Genomic DNA, 8150 nt, shown 5'->3' with positions numbered 1-8150 from the left:
AAGAACTACGCACGCATCATCGGAGAGGCACCAATGGAGGTGGTGAACCCCATCAGAGATGGTGTCTAGATTGGATCTGGTGGTTCCGGACTCTGCGACGGCTGGAATTGATTTTCGTCGATGCCTTTAGGGTTTCTGGAATATTAGGGGTATTTATAGAGCAAAGAGGCGGTCCGGGGGCACTCGAGGTGGGAACAACCCACCAGGGCACGCCTGGGCCTCCTGGCGCGCCCTGGTGGGTTGTGCTCTCCTCGGAGCAACCCCCCCCCCCAGGCGCAGCCAGGGCCCATTAGGTGTCTTATGGTCCAAAAAAATCTTCGTAAAGGTTCGTTGTGTTTGGACTCCGTTTGGTATTGATTTCCTGCGATGTAAAAAAACATGGAGAAAACAGCAATTGACACTTGGCACTATGTCAATAGGTTAGTACCCAAAAATGATATAAAAATGACTATAAAATGATTATAAAACATCCAAGATTGATAATATAACAGCATGGAACAATCAAAAATTATAGATACGTTGGAGACGTATCAGTATGATAGAACAACTGCTAGCTAATCCTTATGCAGGACAGGGAGCTAAAATCTTGATATGCATTTGATATATGTGAATGAAATTTGCGGATTATTTAAGCGCTTAGGTTTATCCTGAGATGAAGGTAAGAAGAAGGTTTTCCCTTTATCTTTGAAGGGAAAAGCATTGACATGGTATAGGCTATGATATGATATTGGATCTTGGAACTGGAACCGATTGAAATTGGAATTTCACCAAATAATTATCCTATGCATCTAGTCCATCGTGATCGGAATTATATATATAATTTTTGGCCTCGCGAAGGAGAAAGTATCGCTCTAGCTTGGGCGAGGCTTAAGTCAATGTTATATCCATGCCCCAATCATGAGCTCTTAATGGAAATTATCATTCAGAATTTTTATGCTCAGCTTTCTCATAATGATCAACCCATGCTCGATACTTCTTGTACTAGTCCTTTTATGATGAAGACTATTGAATTCAAGTGGGATCTTTTAGAAAGAATTAGACGCAACTCTGGAGATTGGGAACTTGACAAAGGTAAAGAGTCAGGTATTAAGCTTGAGTTTGATTGTGTTAAATCTTTTATGAATACCGATGCTTTTCACAAGTTTAGCACTAAATATGGACTTCACTCTAAGATAGTAACCTCTTTTTGTGAATCATTTGCTACTCATGTTGATCTCCCTAAGAAAAAGTGGTTTAAATATCATCCCCCTATTAAAGAAGAAATTAAAGAACCAGTTATAGCTAAAGATGAAACTATCATTTACAATGTTGATCCAGTTGTGCTAGCTGCGTATATTTAAAAACCACCTTTCCCTATTAGGATAAAGGAACATGCTAAGGTATCAACTATGGTTCGCAAAAGTAATATTAAAGAACCCAAACCCTCTGAACAAATTAAAGTAGAACCTAGTGTTGCCATGGTTAAAGTCTCTTGGTAGAAAATATTGATGGACTGGTAAAAAAAGAAAATATTGATGGGCATGTTATTTACTTCTGTGATGAAGTTGCTAGAATTGCCAAACCCGATTAAAAAGATAAACATAGACCTCTAGTTGGCATGCCTGTTGTCTCAGTTAAAATTGGAGATAATTGCTATCATTTTTTATGTGACGTAGGTGCTAGTGTGAGTGCTATTCCTTTAACCTTATACCAAGAAATTATGAATGGTGTAGCACCCAGTGAAATACAAGACACATATGTTACTCTTAAACTTGCAAATAGAGACACTATCACACCACTTGGGATTGTTAGAGATGTCGAAGTCTTGTGTGGGAAAATAAAGTACCCTGCTGATTTTTTAGCTCTTGGCTCCCCACAAGATGACTTTTGTCCCATAATTTTTGGTAGACCTTTCTTGAACACTGTCAATGCTACAATAGATTGCCATAAAGAAATTGTCAGTGTTAGTTTTGGTGATGAGTCTCATGAATTTAATTTCTCCAAGTTTCGTAGACAACCCCGTAATAAAGAATTACCTAGTAAGGATGAAATAATTGGTCTTGCTTCTATTGTTGTGCCTCCTACTAATCCATTAGAACAATATTTGCTAGACCATGAAAATGATATGCACTTGCGTGAAATAAACGACATAGATAAAATATTCTTTGAACAACAACCTCTCCTTAAACACAATCTGCCTATTGAAACTCTAGGAGATCCTCCTCCACCTAAAGGTGATCCTTTGTTTAAATTAAAACAATTTTCCAACACTTTGAAATATGCTTATCTTGATGAGAAGAAGATGTATCCTGTTATTATTAGTGCTTATCTTTCAGAACATGAAGAAGAAATATTATTAAAAATTCTGAAGAAGCATTGTGCCGCTATTGGATATACTCTTGATGATCTTAAGGGCATTAGTCCCACTCTCTGTCAGCACAAGATTAATATGGGAGTTGATGCTAAACCCGTTGTTGATCACCAACGACGATTGAATCCTAAGATGAAAGTAGTGGTGAGAACTGAAATACTCAAACTTCTGGAAGAAGGTATAATCTATCCTATAGCTGATAGTAGGTGGATAAGTCATGTTCATTGTGTCCCTAAGAAGGGAGGTATTACTGTTGTTCCTAATGATAAAAATGAACTTATCCCATAAAGAATTGTTACAGGTTATAGAATGGAAATTGATTTTAGAAAATTAAATAAAGCTACTAGAAAAGATCATTACCCTTGCCTTTTATTGATCAAATTCTAGAAAGATTATATAAACACACATACTTTGTTTTCTTGATGGATATTCTGGTTTCTCTCAAATACCTGTTTTGCAACCTGATCAAGAGAAAACCACTTTTACTTGCCCTTTTGGAACCTATGGTTATAGACATATGCCTTTTGGTGTATTCAATGCACCTGCTACCTTTCAAAGATGTATGACTTCTATATTCTCTGATTTTTGTGAAAAGATTGTTGAGATTTTCATGGATTATTTTTTCGTTTACGGAACTTCTTTTGATGATTGCTTAAGCAACCTTGATCGAGTTTTCCAGATATGTGAGCAAAGTAATCTTGTCTTAAATTGGGAGAAGTGACACTTTATGGTTAATGAAGGCATTGTCTTGGGGCATAAAATTTCTGAACGAGGTATTGAGGTGGATAAAGCTAAAGTTGATGCAATTGAGAAAATGCCATGTCCTAAAGATATTAAAGGTATTCAAAGCTTCCTTGGTCATGATGGTTTCTATAGGAGATTTATTAAAGACTTCTCTAAAAAATTTAGGCCTCTTACTAATCTTGTACAAAAGGATGTTCCATTTGTTTTTGTCACGTCCCTAGTTCTGGTATGACCTAGACTAGCTAGTCATGTGTGCATCATGTCTAAATTTCATTTAAATTTGAAATGGGGATCTGTGAAACCCTCAGAATCATTTCTGGAAATGTCCCAGATAAAAATTGCTCCAAAAGGGTCCAAGAAAATGTTCATGTTGCTCTCTGAAAATATTGGACAGAGATAAAAACCAAACCAATATTTTTAGGAGATCATAAATATTTATGTTGGGCATTTGGAATTAATGAAGTAATTATTTGCTTTGGATATATATTTTTATATATATATAATATTGTCCAAAAATTATGCCATTTGTTGAGGAGTTCTGGAATAATACCACTAGCCCCTATAAAAAATTGGCATAAGTAAATAAAATGGTTTAGTATTTTTACTAAACCAAACAAATGTCAGAAAATTAGAAAAGAAAAAGAAATAGGAAAAAGGGAGCTTACCTGCGGCCTGGCACTGTGCGGCCCAGCAGCCCAGCAGGCCGGCCCAGCTGACTGGCCAGTGCCAGTCGTCCCCTCCCTCACGCCAGGAGGACAGGGGCACGCGCTCGCCGCCCGCGCGCATGCGCGCCACCTCCTGCTTCTCCCCTCGTCGCCTGGATCGCCCGAACGACGCCACGCGCCGCCCCGCACCTCTCTCGCTCTCTCCCGTGCCCATTCTCTCTTCCCCCTCGCTCTCTCTCTCACGACCGAGCGCTGCCGTCGCCACCGGCCACCGTTGCCGTAGCCACCGTCTCCCCCTCGTCTCTCCGACACGCGCAGGAGCTCCGCCTCCTCGCTCCGAAGCTCTCCGCTGAGCCACGCAAGCCGGGGCGCCCCGTGGAGCCGTCGCCGTCGCCATCTTCGCCTCCGGCCGCCGTGGATCCCCATCGCCGCCCCGCCGACTCCAGACCTTCCCCGAGCTCTCCAACGACGCCCGCCGATCCGCTGTGAGCCCCCGCGTCGGTTCCCCCCCCCCCCTCCTCTCCTGCCTCCCCGTGCTTTGTAGCCGCAACCGCTCGAGCCCGAGCTCCGGCCGCCGCCGCGAGCTTTGCTCCGGCGAGCTCCGGCCACCCTGCGTCCTCCCGTCGCCTCCGCTGGATGCAGACGAGCCCGGGCTATGCCCCGGTGCTCTCAGCCGCCGCCCCCGTGCACCGCAGCACTAGGCCCGCCCTTGGCCGAACTCCGGCCACCGCCGCGAGCCTCGCTCCGGCGAGCTCCGACCACCCCACGGTCTTCCGCGTGTCCCACTGGATGCGCGCGAGCCTGGGCTTCGCGTAGGTGGCCTCCGCGGCCCAAATGGTCGCCGGAGCGACGAACCCGACGAGCTCCGCCGCGCTCGGCCTCGCCGGCGACTAACCGCCGGTCAACCCGGGTCAAACCGCACTAATTACCCCCCCCCCCCCCTGTGACACTGACAGTGGGCCCCTGCGCCTAATCCTATAATTAGAACAAATTAAACCCTCTGTTTAAAACGTGTGTCACCGACGTGTGGACCCCACACGTCAGGTTGACCAGGTCAGCACCGTTGACCCGCTGACGTCATGATGACGCAGTGCTGACGCAATAAACCCTTTTCCTGGATTTAAAATAAATCAGGAAATTCCAGAAAATTAGTAAAACTTCTAAAATTCATAGAAATTCAACCGTAGCTCAGATTTAAATAATTTATATATGAAAAATTATCAGAAAAATGCAATCTATCCATCTGTACTAGTTTCATGCATGACAAACCAACTTATACCTACTGTATAAGTGAAAACATATAAATGGCATATATAAGGACTTAAATTAGAGTTGCATTTGAACCTTTGGTTCAAATGGATCTCTTCCAAATTGAATGCTAAATGCATTGGCTCAAAATACATCACATATTCATGCCATATTCATGCATCATATTGTTGCATATGATTGTGTTTTGACTGTCGACACCGTTCCTTCTCGATAGGTCCTGCTCCGGAGAGTGTTCCAGAGTACCTGTCTGAGGAGCAGTGCCACCCTGTTGATCTACCAGGCAAGCAAACCCCCTTTGTTCATTCCGATACAAACCTACTCTCTCGCTCCTGCTCTCTTTTACCGCATTAGGACAACAACGATTCAACTGCTACTTTATGCTGCGGTAGTTGAACCCATTCCTCTGCATGACCTGTCATTGCCACAGTAAATAGTTGAAACCCACTAGCATGTGTAGGAGTTGATTGAGCCATGTTGTGTTCCTACCATGCCTTGCCTGCTATTGCTTAGAGTTGTGTCAGGTCTGGTTCATTGGGAATGAATTGGAGTGTTACGATATGTTCTGGTGCCGAGAGTTAAGCGTGTGAACACGATTTGGTAAAGGTAGCGGTGAGAGGCCCTGTAGGAGTACATGGTGGGTTGTCTCATTGGGACCGCCTTAAGAACCGAGTTCTGTGTAAGTTGTCCAATGACTAGCTACTACCACACATTGGGCTCCGGGCGCTCCAAGCTCTCTCGACTTATTAACTGCCTTGACCTCTGTCCAGGAGTTGCAACCAGTTTCTGGTGTTTGTAGGTAGTGCTATTTTTCTACCGAGTGGCACCCGGCAGGGTGGGCTTGGGACAGACTAGGCACACGTGGCCCGGTGTACCGAGTGGCACCCGGATGGTGGGCTCGGGAACCCTGCACACATCGTTTGGGGCCGTGAGCGACACCCCGGCCGGATCTCCTTGCGGATGGAACCCGAATAGGCGATAAACCTGGACTAGAGTCTTGCGTGGTTAGTCAGGTCGTGGCCGACACCCTCGCCAGGCTTCCGCTTGAAGGTTGCCGAGGTACATGACGTGTACATGGCGGTAAGTGGCGAGAGCGTGTGTGACGCAGTACACCCCTGCAGGGTTATCATGATCTATTCGAATAGCCGTGTCCTCGGTTATGGACTTCTTGGATGCTTACGTGGTACATAGACAACTTGAAGTGGATACTTTAAAATGCTCAAGATAAGTGTGAGTGCTATGGATGGCTTCTCGTAGTGAGACGGGAATGAATCCATAGTGGTGTATTGAGGTGGTGATTAGTGGACTCGTGTGCGCCTTCTTACCTCAAAGAAGTTTCTCGTAGTCGTAGAACAGGATAGCCACTGAGTCAAAGCTGGCTTGCTGCAACTAAACCCCACACTACCTTCTTGATACAAATGCATGTATGATAGGATCTGATGTAAGTCTTGCTGAGTACCTTTGTACTCATGTTGCTTTAATTATGTTTTTGCAGCGGAGACTTCAGTCTTACTAGTAGTTCCGCTTGGACTTCGACGAGTAGCTTGTACCTCAGCTACGATCTTGAACCCTTGGGAGGGTCTTGTAGATAGTCAGGCTTCTCAGCCTTTTTCTTTTGTAGTTGTCTGTACTCAGACATGTAATGCTTCCGTTGCTTGTATGCTCTGAATGATGGGTCATGAGACCCCTGTTTGTACTTAATGCTATGTGGCTCTTCTGGGCCTTTTATCTATATGAGTTCGCGTTATGTTGTGATGCCATGTTGTACAGCACATACTTGCATGTTATGCGTACGTGTAACGTGTATTGCTATGTGTGGGATCCAACAATCTAGTGGTTTATCCTTGGCAGCCTCTCTTATGGGGAAATGTAGTCTAGTGCCTCCTTGAGCCATAGTAGTCCGCTACAGCCCGGTTCACCGGAGTCCTGCTAGCCCAGCACTACTGCTCTGGACACTTGACTGGCCGGCATGTGTTTCACATCGTTCCTGTGTCTGTCCCTTCGGGGAAATGTCACGCGGTGACATCCGGAGTCCTGCCTAGCCTGCTACAGCCCGGGTTCCCGGAGTCCTGTTAGCCCAGTGCTACAGCCCGGATTCACACGCTGCTGACCGACACGTTCAATGTTGATTCATGTATGCCTGTCCCCATACGTTAGTGCCGCTTTGGGTTCACGACTAGCCATGTCGGCCCGGGTTATCTGTCATATGGATGCTAGCGACATTGTCATATACGTGGGCCAAAAGGCGCAAACGGTCCCGGGCCATGGTAAGGCGACACCCGTGGGAGTACCGTGCGTGAGGCTGCAAAGTGATATGAGGTGTTACATGCTAGATCGGTGTGACTTAGAATCGGGGTCCCGACAGCTTTGGTATTAGAGCCTGACTGCCTGTAGGATTTCCAAGCCAACCTGGTCGAAGTTGAGTCTAGAAATTCTTTAGTTATGTAAGGGAATTGATTGTGGAAGGGAACGTAAGGCTCTTTTACTCCTTTTACCTCATGCCTTCTGATCTGAGTCATCCTATCTTTCCTACGGGGTTAAGGAACTAGGCTTCCTCTTCTGTCTATCAGGATCACGTGTTACTACACTGTAGTCTCTTAGGATTGGTTGATCAGAGTCATATCCCAGCTTGAGTACCCCCAGTGTAGCCTGTTTAGTAATATCTCAGAACCTTGAGTGATGATGTTGAGTTTGGTGCTACCCCGTCCTTTGCAGAATGTCTCATTTTGAGCATTTTACTGCCGTTATGCTGCCAGATTTGTCCTAGGGGTTTGAGAGATACTAAATTTCCTTATGCTACATGTTGCATTCTATAGTTGTTGTTGACCTCGTCCTTGGTTCCGCTTCTCAGGATGTCGTCAGTTAACCGAAGTTCTGTTGCTCGTTGCCTGAACCACGGAGGTGGTAGGGATGAGGAGGATCCTCCCGACCAGCCTTCGTTGGCAGAGTTTATGTTAGAGATGGAGAGGAACAAGCATGAGTCTAACCGCTTGTTAGCACGTATCGAGGAGAACACCGCACCTCAGTGCAAAGAGTCAGCGACCATCTATGATTTCATTGGTTTGAAACCACCTACCTTCCATCATTCCATTGAACCACTCGATGCAGATGACTGGCTCCGTAGT

Source organism: Aegilops tauschii, chromosome 5 (genome assembly GCF_002575655.3).
Source record: "Aegilops tauschii subsp. strangulata cultivar AL8/78 chromosome 5, Aet v6.0, whole genome shotgun sequence".
In the NCBI taxonomy this organism is placed as follows: domain Eukaryota; kingdom Viridiplantae; phylum Streptophyta; class Magnoliopsida; order Poales; family Poaceae; genus Aegilops; species Aegilops tauschii.
The sequence above is the reverse complement of the archived record's forward strand: the minus strand, read 5'-3'. Positions refer to the sequence as shown.